Consider the following 18,591-nt stretch of genomic DNA (forward strand, 5'->3'; position numbering starts at 1 on the left):
TCTCAGCTCACTGCAAGCTCCGCCTCCTGGGTTCACGCCATTCTCCTGCCTCAGCCTCCCTAGTAGCTGGGACTACAGGCGCCCGCCACCGTGCCCGGCTAATTGTTTTGTATTTTTAGCAGAGACGGGGTTTCACCGTGGTCTCAATCCCCTAATCTTGTGATCCGCCCGCCTCGGCCTCCCAAAGTGCTGGGATTACAGGCGTGAGCCACCGCGCCCGGCCTTCAAATACTGTTAAGGCAGGCAACATGAACCATGAAAAACTTACTTTTGTTTCACTTAGAAAATAAAACTATGTAAAAACTTAAAATTGATCCAACAAAGCTATTTTGTAATGTTTCCTTGCTGGTCTAAAAAATTTCAATAATTATAGTGTAGTCTCGGAGGTGGGAGCCCATTGGTACCCCGATCGTTTTTCATGGCTGCCACAACAAATTACCACAAATTTGGTGCCTTAAAACACAGAAATGTATTCTGTCTCAGTCCAAAAATTCAGAAGTCCAAAATCGAGGTGTCAGCAGGGCCTTTCCAAAGGCTCTAGGGGAGAATCTTTTCCTGCCTTTCTCAGCTTCTGGTACGTACCTTCTAGCATTTCTTTGCTTGCACAAGCAGCATCATTCCAACCTCTGCCTCTGTCTTCACATGGCCTTCTTCTGTCTGTGTCTCTCTGTGTCCTGTCTCTCCTTTCTCTTATAAAGACATCAGTCTTTGGATTTAGGGCCCACCTTAAATCCAGGATTAATTTATCTCAATATCCTTAACTAATTACATCTGCAACGACCCTATTTTCAACAACAACCTAGGAAACCATCTCATTAGCTGTCCATCTTTAGTTAACATTGCATGTAGACTATGTGCCCTACACCAAGATCCAAGTCATTTCCTTAATGAGTTGACAGATCAGTTCATTTCATCTGCTGAGGTCAGTGAGAGAACTCAACACATTGGCTATCGATATTTCTGATTTTTTTTAACTTTTTTATTTTTATTTTTATTTATTTTCTTTTTTTTGAGACAGAGTCTCACTCTGTCGCCCAGGCTGGAGTGCAGTGGCACCATCTCAGCTCACTGCAAGCTCCGCCTCCCGAGTTCACACCATTCTCCTGCCTCAGCCTCCCGAGTAGCTGGGACTATAGGTGCCTGTCACCAAACCTGGCTAATTTTTGGTATTTTTTTTTTTTAGTAGAGATGGGGTTTCACCGTGTTAGCCAGGATGGTCTCGATCTCCTGACCTTGTGATCTGCCTACCTCAGCCTCCCAAAGTGCTGGGATTACAGGTGTGAGCCACCTTGCCTGGCCTGATTTTTATTTTTTAAAGGACATTTTTATCCTAGTTACTCCAAGTCTAGAATAGGTAATTAATTAAAGCACTAACAAGTGCAGGAGAGGCTAAAATTTACCTCTCCCAATCTTAGATCTTAGGTGGGAAAGAACCCTGTATCAAAAGACCCATTAACAAGAAAAAAAAAACAAGTTTATTAACAAGTTTATTAGTTTATTAACATGCATTATAACACATTATGCAGGAGACACCTCAATGAAAAGTAACTCAAACCGGTGGTTTCAGATTCTGCTTATATGTCATCTTCAATAAAGAAAATACATTTGTAGAAAAATAACAGGATGAAGGAAAGTGGATTTAGTCTTCCAAGGTGGGAAACTGTAGGATGGTAAACATATGGAGAAAACTAATGCAATAAGGTTGGTTTACTGATTCCTCTGGTGCTGTCTCTGAGCTGCTAAGGGTCTACAGTTGTCTTCAGTAAAGGAGAATTATATCCTGTCTTCAGACAAAAAAGGGGGCATATATAAAGTGTTTTCCTCCTGTTGCTGCTTCTTATCTTTAGCTTAAAAAAATTTTATCCCAAAGAAGCATATTTTGGGGTGACATATTCTGATTTTCCTCACACGGATACCTTCTGCTTTCAAACGTGCATTGAATGGTATGCCAGGAAGTCATGGAGCCCAGGTTTCAGCTCATAAGCAGAGAATGATTGAAGGGTGGTAGAATATAGAATGTGCCACCTCAAAGTATGCCACTTTGGCATAAGGAATATTTTGAGTTAAAGGCACATAAAAATAAAAGCAGCAGGTGCAAGAAGGATGCTCTGACCCTACCTTTTTCTTCCCAAAAGTAAGAGCCAAAACCCCCATATGTGCAATTCTTATACCAGGAGGAAAATAACATTCTTATCAAGGACAGGAAGTTGAAAGTGAGGAAATTTTGCAAAACAGACCTTGTTAAACTCACTCATATCTTCCTTTAGCCTTTCCACGTAGTTTATTGTTCCACAATTACCACTTTATTCAAGCTAGTATAAAAGCACTTAGGTTTTGCCACATTGGGTTTTCATTTCCTTGTGAAGCACTCCCATATCACATAAAACTTATATTAAATAAACGTGTATGCTTTTCTGTGTATCAGTCTTATGTCAGTTTAATTTGCAGGCTCAGTTGAAAAGCCCTGAGAGGGCACAGGTAAATTTGGCCTCTCCTCTAAGATCTAAAACAAATTTGATCTTACCACATTGCTGCAAAAACCTATATGCTATAGGTTTTTGCAGCAATGCTATATAAACACATTGCTATATAAACCTATATATATGATGATATATATGCTCACTGCTCATAGGACAAAGACCTAATGCTAAACCAGGACCTGCATGGTCTGGGCCTTGGGTCTGACTCTAGTCTCATTTCTGGTCACAGCCTCATTAGCTCTCCGTGTCCCAACCACCTACACCTTGTTCCTCAAGGGAGGCATGCCATTATGCAAACCCCACCACAGGGAAGTACTCACTTTTCTCTGTCAAACAAACGCTACCCCCCTACTCCTTTCTCCTTTTCCTACCCTGCAGCTCTCAATAGTCCTCATTTTCTCGGGAGGCCTTCCCTGACCTCCTGGCCAGGCCAAATCCCTGACGACGGTTCCCACAATCTCTTGTACCCCTTCTTCACGGCCCCTCTCACAGTCATGCTTTTGTGTCTATTTGAGCAATTATCTGATTAACATCAATAAGCCCAGTAAGGGTGGAGATCCCGTCTCTTTTGTTTTCCACTGTGTCTCCAGCATCCAACACAGAGTCTCACCCACAACTGATATCCAGTATACATATTTGGTGAATAAGGTAACAAGCACAATGATTACCCTGCTCATCTGCGCTTTTTTATCTCACTTCGTTGGGTAGTATCCATAGATACAGTCACGGGCATACCTGCATTGGATTCAGGGCAAAAATCCTTTGGTAATCTAGGCAGCTTTTTTCCCACTGAGAAAATTATAAACCGGAACAAAAGCTGAGGTTTGAGAAACGAGGACAAACACTGCTTTTGCACAGTCAATAGAGATTTTCACAGCATGTTCCCACCTTATTTTTTTCCCCCCTTTAAAAAATTAGTTCTCTACTATTGCCCGAGTCAGAGATATGCAATGGAGAGGAACAATGAGGAATTGGGCAGGGGGCCATGGTGAGTAGCAGGATATGATATCAGGTAACAACTTGTGAGCCATGTCCTCAGAGTCCCCCTGTCAGGCTATATCTGAATTGGTCACATCTTCTCCGAAAGCAGGCGTCCCCCTTCTGTGCACGCTGACAGAGCCTGGTGCTTTGCAGAGCGCCTGCCAACTCCCAAGGAAGATTTTGTTGGCAGAAGCACCAGGAAGTCTTGGTTTCTTAAAGGCAAGCAACCCACTGTTGAAATTTATGTTGGCCTTCAACTGCTGAAAAGTTTACTTCAGGTTGAAATGAAAAGGAAATGTCTTAAATGAATCCAGCTGTTTGTTTCAGTTCTCATTTTTTAACTAGTTGAGCCCAGCACATTGATTTTCAGAAAAAATAAGATTAAAAGGCTACAAATGTATACAGCCCAGGGTATGGATTCTGGGGGGAAATTCAGTCATATAATCAAAATCTCATTTCTGGGTAAGAGTCCCCATCTTTTTGGATTTTAACAGGAAAATAATAGAGCCCTTCAGCAGACTGGAGAGGAAATAGACGGTAATTCTGCTGCTGCTTGTGAGCAAGTAACCCGTTAGAAACTGGATGTAGAGAAACCCCTAAGGGAAAGTCTCTTTTCTTGTTACTCTCCAGTGTTTTCAGTTTTGAGCTCTAGACTGCGAAGGAAAAGTAGAAACACTTTTTTTCATAATATTAAAAAACTGTAATGCAATAGTTCTTAAAATGCAGATTTCCAGGTCTCCAAATCATGAGTCTCTGATTCAGCTGGTCTGGTGTGAGAGCCAGGAACCTGCATTTTATTTTATTTTATTTTTTGAGATGGAGTTTTGCTCTTGTCTCCCAGGCTGGAGTACAATGGCTCCATTGCGGCCCACTGCAACCTCTGCCTCCCAGGTTCAAGCAATTCTCCTGCCTCGGCCTCCTAAGTAGCTGGGATTACAGGCACCCACAACCACACCTGGCTAATTTTTGTATTTTTAGTAGAGACAAGGTTTCACTGTGTGAGCCAGGATGGTCTTGATCTCCTGACCTCGTGATCCGCCCAACTCGGCCGCCCAAAGTGCTGGGATTACAGGCGTGAGCCACCACACCCGGCCTAAAATAAATCACTTTTACATAAATAATACCTAGTTCTTAACTGGGACAGATTGTATATAGACCAAGAGCAGGCAGATGAGGGTGCACACCACTGATTCTCAACCAGGAGGGATTCTGCTTTCCCCCTCTCCCACTCAGGGAGACATCTGGCACTGTCTGGAATCATTTCGATGGTTGCTACTGGCATCCAGTGAGTAAAGTTCAAGGCTGCTACTAAACACCCGTCCAGGCAGACCAGCTCCCCACCGCAAAGAATCATCTAGCCCAAAATGGTCACGGCGCTGGCCTTGAGAAACTCCGCCTTACATGTACATGTGAGAGGAGAGAGTGTGTCCAAGAGGAGTTTTTCGTTTCTGTGAATGACACTGTCCGGCTGAAGAGATCACATTTTGTTAAGGTGAAGTCTGGAAAGAAATGCAGGTGTAAATATTGTCTGTAAGTCAATGTTCACATCGTGTTTCAAGTTCAGTGCTGCTGGTAATTGTTTGGACCTCTGAATGGGTGACTGTGTCAGCCTAACTGCAAACCATTCCCCCGGGGACCTGGGTACAACAGCTCTTAGGGCTAAATACAGAGCCACATGAGCAAGTGGCAGTACTGTGACTACTTTTGTTTTGTTTTGTTTTGTTTTGTTTTAAGAAACAGCAGCATTTCACAGGAAATAAGCATTAAAACTGGTTGGAAAGAACCTGTTTTCTTTGCACTGACTTATAACCTCATATTTAACCCACACTAGTTGATGCTTCTGAAAGACATTATGGAATTATTTGCTTTTAGAGTGAAGACATAATGACTGCAAAATAAATTTGCCAAAGGAAATCCTAGTTGCTAAATGTATTAACAAAATCAGCAATGTGTATTCATGAAGAAAGGCAAAAGCCCTCAATTAGACTTAAAATTTCCAAATCGAAACCTTGGACTCTGACCCCTGTGCATCTTCCAGGTCTTTCTGTCCACCTGGAGCACAGTTACTGAGACATTAGCATATTCCCAGACAGGCCTCGCCCTGCCATGAACAACCGAGGGGTCTCAGGGAGATAAACTGGGTCCCTCTCTCTCTGGTGGCTAATCGCACTGTGCACCAAGCTTTTTTGATGTGGCTACTCAGCAAAGGGTTGGACCAGCCTGCAGGAGAGAATTCCTTTACAGCCTGAGCATAAATAGAAGCAGAAGACCTTCTGTTGCTGGGCTCACCCACATCCCTTCCCTTTGAATAGATGCCAGAGCAGGTTGAAGGAGAAAACTCGAACTCTGCTCCTTTTCTTTGCTACCATTTTCGTTTTTCATTTTTACCCCTCAAGCCAGAAGGTGCACACTGTGCTTTCCTTTCCCTTTCTCTCCCTCCCTCCCTCCCTCCCTCCCTCCCTCCTTCCTTTCCTTCCTTTCCTTCCTTCCTTCCTTCCTTCCTTCCTTCCTTCCTTCCTTCCTTTCTTCATTTTTTTTTTTTTGGAGATGGAGTCTCACTCTGTCCCCCAGGCTGGGGGGCAGTGACACAATCTCGGCTCACTGCAACCTCCAGGATCTCCCAGGTTCAAGCGATTGCCTCAGTCTCCTGCGTAGCTGGGATTACAGGTGCATGCCACCATGCCCAGCTAATTTTTGTATTTTTAGTAGAGATGGGGTTCCTTTCCCTTTTCTATCCAGATGAACTTCCTCCACTAGGTCCATGCCAGGAAGACAGACACAGTGCCTTCCTTCTTTCTCACTTCAGCCTCAAGGCTAAACTTAAGGACATACACAGCACAGAAGAGAGAACTCACAAGAAGAGCTAAGGAGAAAGATAATTTTTAATACTCTACTTATATTAGGTATGATCATCTCCTTTTTACAGATAGGAAATCAAAGTGAAAAAGACAAATTATATCATAGGTGGTGGAGACAGGGTTCTTTTTATTTATTTATTTATTTACTTACTTACTTATTTTGAGATAGAGTCTTGCTCTGTCCCCAGACTGGAGTGGAGTGTAGTGGCACCATCTCGGCTCACTGCAACCTCCATCTCCCGGGTTCAAGCAACTGTCCTGCCTCACCCTCCCAAGTAGCTGGGACTACCGGCGTGCTACACTCAGCTAATTTTTGTTTTTTTAGTAGAGATGAGGTTTCACCATGTTGACCAGGCTGATCTCAAACTCCTGACCTCAGGTGATCCGCCCAGCTCAGCCTCCCAAAGTGCTGGGATTACAGGCATGAGCCACTGAGCCCAGCCGAGCATGTGTTCTTCTATGGAAAAACACTAGTGGGAGAATTAGAGTCGTCCTTTCATTAACTGTGTGACCTGTCTTTGCCTCAGTGTTCTTATCTATAAAATGTAGATGATTATAATGATGCCTGCTTTCTGGGAATGGTCTAAAGATCAACTGAGTTAGTACATGACAGCATAAAAACATGACGCCAATGTCAGGAGGAATTATTTTTGTGATAAATTTGGTACCCACCACATTGGTGATGAGAGAACTGACCCTTATATTCAGGAACTACTGGCTTTTGTGTGTTTCTTTTTCTCCTTTGCTTTCAGAAATTATGCTGCCTAATTAAAATCTCCATTAACTATGTATGAATGATTAGCCTCTGTAGTTATTATCTAAAGAGATATTGCTATAACAACTTTGACTTTTAGACTACAGACTAAGTGTTTGTTCAGAAAAGAATATTTTATTCCTAATAGCTACGTGTTGGATTGGTCTAGTCACTGCAATTACCACTAAAAGCAAATGTCATAAAAAATTAGTCTCTGTAAGTAGAGTGTGAGTTTTCTTAAAAGGAGATTTACTTTACAATTAGACTTTGTTTAGTCTATTATTAACAGGATTTCATATTACCCTAGTATGTGTCATCACCCGCCTTCTCTGGAAACTCTGATCGCAGTCCCATTATCATTCCTTTCTTTGTTTTGCATTTATCATCTATATTGCATAGTTAATACTTAGGTTACTGGCACTACCTCACATGGTGGACACCTAATAAGACTCCCTTCCTTCCTCAACACTTCTTCTGTTAATAAGACACTTCTTTATCAAGGGGAATCATTTTCATGTGGTTAGAGCTAAATCTCCAAAAAGCCAGATCCCCTTCCAACAGTGACTGGTTCGGGAACAGGCACATAGCACAACCTGGGGAATAAGGCTTCCCAGGGACTTTTCTGCAAGAGCTTTCCAGGGAAACATCTCCAGTGGTTCCTAAGTGGTAGAATGTGAGCCTTTCATTTGTGGCAGCCATCCGGCCAAGTACCTGGGGAACACCTGCCCAAAGAATGAAGCTAAGCAGAGACAAAGTGCTATGGTTTGAATGTGTCCCCTCCAAGTTTATGTACCAGAAATTAGTCCCCAGTGCAATCATCTTGAGAGGTGAAACCTTTAAGAGGTGATTAGGCTGTGAGGGCAGAGAGCTCTCATGAATAGATGAATGTCATTATTGCAAAAGAGGGCTCATTATCATAAGAATGGATTTGTTATAAAAGTTTGGCCCTCACTTTTTCTCTTCTCTCTCCGTCACACATGTGTGTGTGCATTTTCTCTTACTCTTCCACCTTCCACCATCAGATGACACAGCAAGAAGGCCCTTACCAGATGCAAGCCCCTTGACTTTGAACTTACCGGGCTCCAGAATTGTAATAAATAATTTTTAAAAAATAAATCCAGCAGTTTGTGTTATTCTGTTATAGCAACACAAAACAGACTAAGACATGAGGTGAGATTTTAAAATGGAACCAGATCTCTGAAAGAACATCAGAGCTCTTTGAACTCACCATTGTTAAAGCTAGCTGACCCTCTACTTCCCAGTTATGTATCAAGATATTTTGTCCCTACTTTTAATTTTGTTTATTTTGTTATTATTTGGGTTGTGTTTCTGTCACTTGCAACTGAAAGTATACTGACTAATTCAGAGCCCAATTGAAAATCTCTGTAAAAGTGATGTACCTGTATAAATCTTGTGCCTAATGCCACAGACATAACTACAGTAAGTAGGATGCTGTCAATGAGGATGGTCTCAATGATCAAGGGGCTCCACAGGCTCATTACCTGCTGAAGAGGCATGGTCCCTGGGATTACTAACCAGCCCCCACATTCCTTCTTCCTCTAACTCTTTCATGGAGGCTAACCTTGGTTTCCTCTTAGATTTTGTATGCTATTCTGCATTTTTACAGCCCATTGGAACTAGGAGACCTGAGTCTTTACTCCTAATTTTTTGTGTGATATTGGAAAAGTCACTTATTCTCTCTTGGCTTCATTTTTTTTAATCTATCAAATAAAAATGATGGACTAATCTCAGAAAATCACATGTAATCTTATGAAATCACTATGATTCTTTTGCTGTAATTGGTCCCTGCAGTTGTCTCATCTTCTTCCCACATAAATCTTAAGCTCTTCATATGCAGAAATAACAATTTAGTCTTCTTTTTGTGTCCTCAGCACATTTGCTTTTATGTCACTTAGAATATTTTAGTTGGCCAGATTTAAATGTTTTTGAAACAAACATATTTTGTTAATAAAACAATTGACAGTACAGTGATAAGAAAGTAGTGCAATTCTTCATTTCTCCCAGAGAAAAGGGAATTGAGAAATTCAGAAATCTGCAGTTTATTAGAGTAAAATTTCTCAAACTGGTATGAGTAGTTGGAACAGAGATCCCATAAAATATATGAAAGCATAAACCACAGAAGAATAATCAAGGATCATAATTTCTTAGCACAAGATTACTTAACATATTCGTTTTCAAAAACATATTCATCTTTCCTGATTATAGAATTAGTAACATTAATTTTTTGAGGTTTGAAAAAGAAAATAAAAATCTTTTGTAATAATTTCACACAGAGAAAATTAATAATTAGATCTATTCTTTTCAGTCTTTTGAGCGATAACTGCTATTTCTGGGGGATCCCCAAATTGGGAACAAATGGTATGCTTGCAATTTTTTTCATTTAATATTGTGAACACTTTTTCATATCATTAAATAGTCTTTGAAATCACGATTATTGATAGTTGTAAAATATTCTACCATGTGGACAAACCATAATTTATTAATGAAGTTAACACTTAGGTCATTTTTAATATTTTCTTATTATAAATAACACTCCATTGAACTTCCTGGTGTATAAAATCTTTGTGTGCATCCTCTCTTATTTCTTTAGGTGGCATTAATTGTAAATACATTACTCATGAAAAAGAATTGAGATATTTAATGGCCAAATTTCTTGAAAAGAATTTCCTAGTGAATGCAGAAACCATATCTATGCTGTTTGTTGTAAGGACCCTAATTGAAAGCCAAGGGTAGAACGTTAATGTGCAGCTTAGTTTAGGCAATTTCAAGGGAGGCATCAACGATGTATTCTTTGTCATGTACGTGAAAAATCTGGCAGAAATATCTTAAGGATTAAATGTCAGACTGCTATGGGTGTTCAGAGGCACGCTGTCTGTTCAATGATCATTCCTAGAAAAGTTTCACTGTGTTATTTTATTATCAAAAGACATTAATAAGTATTTCACGTCTATATCTTGCTGTATAATTTACCAGGCACTTTCATATATGCTTTATGCTACATATGTGCTACAACAAATGTTGTAGGAGGCATATTTTAGCTCATTCCTAAGTAAAGTAACCACAGATCACCATTACCTTTCAGAAAAATAAATCTCATTATGTCAAACATCATCCCCTCTTTTTGAAAGTTTCTGTGATGGAACATTGCATTGCATGTATTTTTACCTTCATTGTAAAATCCTCCTTTGGAAAAGCACTCTCCAGCAAACAGCCTAGGAAACTTCCAGAGCTGGCTCCAAGCCCTATCTCTTCCCTCTCTTCCCACCTTACCAACGTCTTCCTGCCTTCTGACCCAGCCATACACTGAATACCACCCCATGTGCACTTCCTCATGCCTTGAAGGTCTCTCCCCACCTTGCCTGATAAACTACTACTCAGGTTTGTAGATTGTTTCAAATAGTAATTCTGCAGGGAATTCTTTTGAACTCGTGAAGTCATAGGTTTTTTATTTAGAGTCTAGAGCCCTCTGTTCATATTATTCCACTATTATAGCACCAACGATATCACTATTGTAATGTATTTGATTACCTGTGCTTTTCTCTAACCAAACTAAACCCCTTTGGAGCAAAAATCATCTCTTAATTGTCTATAATCCCAGTACCTTACATGCTACCTGGCACACAGTAGGTGCTTAATAAATATTTGTTGAATGAGTGAGTTCAGGGACAGGCTTCATCCTCAAGGTCAGCTGATGTACTCTAGGGATCCAACAGAAGCCTCAAACCATGGCAAGAATGAAAACATCTGGAACAAAAGCACTGATACACAAATGCACACATCTGAGTTATTCTACTTATATTCTCCTTGCCTACTTAAAAAGTTTCGTAATTTGTTTTTGTTTTGTTTTGTTTTCTGAGATGGAGTCTCGTTCTGTCACCCAGGCTGGAGTGCGGAGCACTGCAACCTCCGCCTCCGAGGTTCAAGCAATTCCCCTGCCTCTCCCGGTAGCTGGGAGTACAGGACGCGCCACCACGCCCAGCTAATTTGTTTGTATTTTTAGTGGAGATCGGGTTTCACCATGTTGGTCAGGCTGGTCTGGAACTCCTGGCCTCAAGTGATCCACCCGCCTCTGCTTACCAAAGTGCTGGGATTGCAGACGTGAGCCATCGTGCCTGGCCCAAACGTTTTATAATTTGAAGCAAAGTTGCATTTTTATAGAGCTGAGTCTTCAAGTAATTCTCTAAAAGAATAAAACTAAAGAATAAATTTCACATGACATATGGTAGAAAAAGCCCTGGGCTGGAAGCTGTGACACTTGGTCTTTGTATTGCTTCGGCCACTGTTTAACAATTAATTAGTTGTCAAGCACAGCCCCTCTCTAGGCTCAGAACAAGGAGCCTGGATTAGGTGACTCTAAAACAGCTCCCAATTCTATTAACTGACTATGAAAATACCCTGATCTGTTCCATATAAAATTGATTCATTTATATTCTTTCATGATTTGGACTTTCTCATTATTTTTTGTCACCACAAACTTTCATTAAAATTACCTAATTCATATTTGTTAAGGCTTTTTCTAGATCTAAAAGGCAGAAATAAAGTATTGCTTCTTGGAGTCTCCTTCTGAATGTCTTCCTCTCTCTAAATTTCTGTCTCCAAAGCATTTCCCTTTGCTCAGGCCAGGAGTGTAGGACTTCCAGCTTAGGGGTGTGTGAAGTGGATCAGGCATGGTTTGGAATTTCCCTAATGGACAAAGAATTCCTCAGGAAATAGTCACCTTCTCTGTGCTTTAGCCAGATTTGCCAACCTCGTATGTTGTAACAGAGCCAGTCTAGCCCAAGTTGGCTCCAGAGCTGCCTAGGGCACTGATCTACAAATGCTATTAAATCATAAATAAATTAATAACTTAAATTTAATAAATATAAATATGCATTGCCAGGCATCTCAAGCTCTAAACATGCTTACCTACATACCTGAAGACATCCAAATTGGCTCTACCATAACTTAAGTGGTCAGTGCATTTATCTGAGAAAAAACAAATTGTCCACCAAGTATGTTTGCAAGGCACACAACAGGCTGCAATGCAGGCCTCCCCGTCTGCAGGCCTTGCCATCACTGTAAGTCAGGCAGTAGACAGTTGCCTAAGGTCAGCAGAGCCATGTAGTTGAACTTCTGAAAGATAATAGTACATGATTCCATACCGTTTACAAGAATGAATCACTTATTTTAATATCTCAATTTTGAACAGTTTACTATGCCCCCAGGTAGTTGCCTCGTTTGGAAAACTTGCATGTAATAAATTTATCTTGAGCATTTAAAAAGCATACAACCTCAGTAAATGTAAAATTAACCTCTCTATATGTGATGGTTAATTATATCTATCGACTTGATGAGGCTATGTTCCCCAGTCGTTCTGTCAAACCCTGATCTAGATGTTGCTGTAAAGGCATCTTTCCTATGTGATTAATATTTAAATAGGTAGACCTGGAGTGAAACAGACTACACTCCGTAATATGAATGGGTCTTGTCCCATAAGGTGAAGGCCAAGGAGCAATAACTGAGGTTACCCTGAGAAAAAGCACTTCGGTCTCAAGACTACAGCATAGAAATCCTGCCTGAGTTTACATATGTTTCCTCACTTAATTCTCACCATAGTTCCATGGGGGCAGGGGAAGCATATTATTCCATTTTTTCCAAATGAAAAATCAAAATTCAAAGAGAGTTAGTAATTTGCCCTATGATGACTATGTTAGAAGCAGCAAATCCCAGGTTCAAAACCAGGTCCCCCTGACCTCAGAGTTCATGCATTTTCCAACCCCTACGTGGTTACCCTCCTACAAACAAAATGTACACAAGAGCACATTCACAACTTACTACTTGTATTTAGTGTTCAGAAGTTTGACTAAGGCGTATCATGGTATGGATTTCTTTGGGTTTACCCTGCTTGGAGTTTTCATCTTCTGGAATCTATAGATTCATGTCTTTTGTCAAATCTGGGAAGCTTTCAGCCATTATTTTTTGACTATTTTTTTTTTTTCAGTTTTACCATCTCTCTTCTCTCCTTCCCTACCTCCAATGGGGAAAAAAAAGTTACATCTTTTATTATAGTCTCCCAGGTTTCTGAGACTCCTTTCAATTTTTTTTCCATCTATTTCTGTTAATCAGACAGGGTAATTTCTATTGTCCTCTCTTTAGTTCACTGATTCTTTCCTCTGTCTCCCCCATTCTGCTGTTGAACCTATTCATTGAGTTTTAAATTTCAGGTATTATATTTTCCTGTTTTAAAATTTCCATTTGGTTCTTTATTATACTTGTATAATATACTTGCTGAGATTTTTATTTCTTTGCAGAGATCTGCAATTTTTTCATTTGTTTCAAGTTTGTTCATAATTGCACTTTGAATCATTTTTTATGATGGCAGCAGTATAATTTTTGTCAGATAACTCTAAACTTTTTGTCATCTTGTTGTAGACATCTGTTATGGGCTGCATTGTGTCCCCCACTTCAAAACTTTTATATTGAATTCTCAACCTCCAATACTTTAAAATGTAACCATACATGGAGATAGAGTCTTTAAAGAACCAATTAAGATTAAATGAAGTCATATGGGTGGGACCTAATCCATGTGACTGTATTTGGAGATAGAACCTTCAAAGAGGTAATTACATTCAAATTAGGCCAATAGGGCAGGATCCTAATCCAATATAACTGGTGTCCTTGTAAGAAAAGAGACATCAGGGATGCACGCTCACAGAGAAAGGCTATGTGAGGGCACAGCAAGAGAGAGTCACTTGCAAGCCAAGGAGAGAGACCTCCGTAGAAACAAAACCTGCCAATACCTTGATCTTGGACTTCCCAGCATCTAGAACAGTAAAAACTGTGTTTAAGCCACCCAGTCTGTGATACTTTGCTATGGCATCTCTAGCAAACTAATACACCATCTATTTATGGTCTTTCTTCATTACCTTTGAGATCTTCCTAGGTTTTGGTATAATGAGTGATTATCAATTGAAATCTGGACTTTTCCGGTTTTATCTTACAGGACTCCAGATCTTAGTTAAATTTTGTATTTTAGCTTGCTTTCATTGACGCACTTCTAGCAAGGCAAGGGAAGGCTCTGCCCCATTACTGCCTGGTAAGGGAGGAAGTTTAAGTTTCCCCCTTGGTCTCTGTGATGGTTGATTCTTGGATGTCCATTTGACTGGATTTAGGGATACCCATATAGCTGGTAAAGCATACATTATTCTCGATGCTTCAGTAGACATTGAGCTCATCCCTCTTCTGCTGAAAGGGAAACCCAGGTGGTGTGTTATTTGATTAGAATGATTGGGCTCCCCCAGGTGTGTCTGTGAGGTGTTTCTGGAGTAGATTGGCAGGTGAGTCCGTGGACTGAGTGGAGAAGATTTACCCTCAATGTGGGTGGCCACCATCCAATCAGCTGGGGGCTCAGGTGAAACACGAAGGCAGAGGAAAGGTGAATTCTGGTTCTTTTCCAAAGCTGTGATGCCCTGCTTCTCCTGCCCTTGGATGTCAGAACTCCAGGTTCTCTGGCTTTTGGACTCTGGGACTTGCATCAGTGCCTCTTCACCCCAGGATTTTGGCCTTCAACCTCCCAGTGAGGTCACACCATCAGCTTCTCTGGTTCTCGGGCCTCCAGACTTGGACCAAGCCACACTACCAGCTTCCCTGGTTCTACGGCTTGCAGATGGCCTATTGTGGGACTTCTCAGCCCCCATAATCAACTGAGCCATTCCCCTAATAAATCCCTTCTAATCTTTTTCTCTAGGATATATGTTCTAGAAGACATATGATACATATAGAGAGACAGAACATATACATATATATATCCTATATTTATATATTACATATCCTATATACACTTACAGATAGTATAGTATATATAAGTACATTATATATACTATATATGATAGATATACACTTATATGTCCCATATATGATATACACACACATATATACTGTTTATATAACTCTGTGGAGGCCTAATGAGGCCTCCACAGATCTTCTGTAACTGGCGGATCGGTGTGCCTCATTACTTCTTCCCATACAGCTTCCACTGACCCCACAAGGAAGTGAATGACCTCATTTCCGCTAGGCAATGGTGGAAGTCCTGTCTCTCTGATACCACCCCAGCAGAGGCGGGTGCAGCACCTCTTCACTGTTGGGTTGCGGTGGAAGTCTAAGCTTTCCACATGACCTTCAGGGATCCTGCAGTGTGAGGGGGTCTCATTACCACACAGTGGGAGCGAAAGCCTTATTCCCTACCCAACATTCTCGAACACCACCTTGGTAAAGGGCTTGGGGTTTTAAAGCCTGACAAGAGTAGAAGTCGAGGTGCCCCCTTAGCCCTTTGCTGGTGTAGGTGGGGGTGTGACCACAGATTTTTCTGTGGTGTTTGGCTGGAGTAGAGTGGATATTATGTAAACATTTCCTGTTTTGCGAGGCTGCTGCTTTCCTGGTTCTTTGGCTAGAGAGAGTGGGCTTTTATCAGGGCTGTTTCATATGTCCTTGCAGGCATTTCTAAAGTGCCAGCTTCTTCACCTCCTGGACTGGAATTGATGAAGCAAAAAGAAAACCTGAAGAACTCACCACGGTATCATTTCTTGTGTGCAGAGGTTCCTATGCAGTATGCCACCTTTTCCCCGCCTTTCACAGTCGTCTTATGCCTGTTTTATATATTAATAGAATATCCAGGGCTTTTAGTTGTACTTGGCAAGAGGAATAGGGAAAAATATGTCTACTCCATCTTCCTAGGAGGAAAAGGGTTGATCCATTTTTGAGCACCTGAAAAGCCAATTTATCAAACAATTTTATAAATAACTTTAAGCGGAAGAATAATCACTGCAGATCTTCAAAATGTTTTTCAACCCGTATCTGTGGGCACTTTGACTTAACCTAATCCCAGCCTACCACCATCTTTTTGGATTTCTCTCTCTTTTTCACATTTCTTTTCACTGGTCTTCCTCCTTCCTATTTAGAGAAAATCCAACAAATTATCTTCCCCACACTTCCTTGAAATCTTAGTGAAGTTTATCAAATGTCTGCCATGTGCCTAGCACGGCAAACTGTTCTGCTGAAATTTTCCTTCGCAGAAGGAGGGAAAGCTGCTGAGAAAACATGGAAACACAGAAAGAGGAAAGTAAAAAGTACCCAGGGAGTCTCTGAGTTTGTGTGTGCGCATGGGTGAGGTCGCAAAAGGGGAGCAAACCTCCCACCTCCTACAGCTCAGATGACTTATCAATCAGAGGTCAGTGTTATTAGCAACTTTTTGTCCTAAAAAATATGGATGTGACTTTTTTAACCAAAAAGAGGCTAATGCAACTCTTTACGAATGGAAAAACATTATTTGCTGAATGCAATGACCCACCCATGTGACCCAACTCCTTTGTCATCCTTTCCTCAATATTAAAATCCTCATTACTAATGTGAATATGATTAGCATTTTAATTATGTACTTACCTTAAAACTATGTTTCTCAGGGTTGGGCACAGGGGCTCATATCTGTAATCACAAAGCTTTGGGAGGCTGAGGATTACTTGAGGCCAGGAGTTCAAGGCCAGTTTGGACAACATAGTGAGGTCCCCTCTCTACAAACAATTTTTGAAAACTGACAGGTACAGTGACTCGTGCCTGAATTCCAGCACTTTGGGAGGCCGAGGCAGGAAGATCACTTAGCCCAGAAGCTTAAGGCCAGCCTGGGCAGCATAGTAAGACTCCATGTCTACAAAACATTTTAATAAATTAGCCCGGCATAGTGGTGCGTGCCTGTAGCCCCAGCTGCACAGGAGGCTGAGGCAGAAGGATCACTTGAGCCCAGGAGTTCAAGGTTACAGTGAGCCACAATCACACCACTGCACTCCAGTCTGGGTGACAGAGGAAGACCCTGTCTCTAAAAAACAATTTAAAGACCCCATTTTTCAGTTTTTCCCCATCCAGTTTTCAGTATTTAGAAATCCTGGCTCTGAGGGTCAGATCCTGAAAACTGCTCTGGGCCCCCCACCAGCTTTTATTTACAACCCCACACAGTTCCCACACAGCTACAGATGGGTCCTGGGGCCTTAGTCTATCACAGATTTCTTTCTGGAATGCATGAGGAGTGACCCAGATTTTTCAAATGCCTACAATCTCCTTTGAAATAGCAGCTGCTTCAAAGGAAAGATCTATTATAGAAAATACAAACAAATATTTCAGCCGGGTGCTACTTGGAGATTTCATAATTTGCCCCTTACTAGGATTTTTTCATTGGCAAACAGAAGGCATTCTGTCACAGTGAAGCATTTCAATTGATTAGAGTTCAGCATCACATAGCTAAAAAGCAAAAATAATCTTACCATTCATCTAACTAAGTGGATCAGCCAGAACGCTTTATAAATACAACTCAAGAGAGCTAAGCAAGCTGTGATAGGAGATAAGACCTCTGTAACCAATTGCAAACACTGCTAATTTTTCTAAGCCCTTAGTCAAATCATTTTTTTCTAGGTATTCCCTTAGAGAAAAAGCCCTATTTCTAAATTTCTTCTGGAAGTGTGATTTAAAAAAAAGAAGAAAAATCCATCTTATTGAAAATTTCTTGCTGTCGTAGGCTGTTCCTGAGACACCCCCTGACTTCTAACAGAAGAATATACCCTTTAGACAGATTAATTTTATAAACTATGACTTTTTAATCTTTATCTACACAACTGCACTGGGAATAGTACCTTGAATTCATTATGTTTTTCAAATTAAATTTAAATTGATGAATTTCTCATGCATGCTGCACAAAACCATCTACTCTATAATACTTATTTGTTAAATATTTTCACTGTGCTTACTGGACATCACAAAAGGCAAGGTTGTTGGTTTTGACTGGTGCCAAAAGATTTTTTAAATGAAAAATTAAGATTTAAAGAGACCGATAGGAAAAAATAATTAATCCCATCTGGATCAAGTCCACTGTTGGTAAGTAAGCTATATTAAAATCAAAATTCAATCCATCTTTAGTATAGGCATGTTCAAATTCTATTTACTATTTTATATAAATATTAATACTTCTAACAGCTTCATTAGGGGAGAAAAAAATTCCTTCCCATTATCTGGCAGTGTCAGGGAAAAAGCAGCACGAAAAATGTGCATTTGAAGCATCATCTACCTGAGCACTTGGCGACTTTGCCTGGACACTCAGCTTCATGAACACAGAGTTAGCATTTTAACTTCTGCCTGGGAATATCACAACCTGGTTCACCTTCCCGGCTCCCTCCTTATCTTGGCATCACCCCATCTGCTCTGCTGGCTTGGCTTAGCCTTAGCCCGGTGGGCTCTCGAGAGGTCCTTTTCAGGACACGATGTCTAGGAAACCACTCCACTCCACCCCACCTTGACTTCTGTCCCTGGATGAATTCCCTCCCTTTCCCTCAGAGTGGGCCTCACTCAGGGCTGCAACCTCCACTCCTCTCTCTCTGCAGCCACCATCCTCACGCAATGGATTGATCACTGAGAAGCAGGTAAAACTCTAGAAAATGAACAAACAAGCGCTTTAGATCAGAGAAATGGACAGGATCAG

This window comes from Colobus angolensis, unplaced genomic scaffold, assembly GCF_000951035.1.
Source record: "Colobus angolensis palliatus isolate OR3802 unplaced genomic scaffold, Cang.pa_1.0 Scaffold58, whole genome shotgun sequence".
NCBI lineage: Eukaryota > Metazoa > Chordata > Mammalia > Primates > Cercopithecidae > Colobus > Colobus angolensis.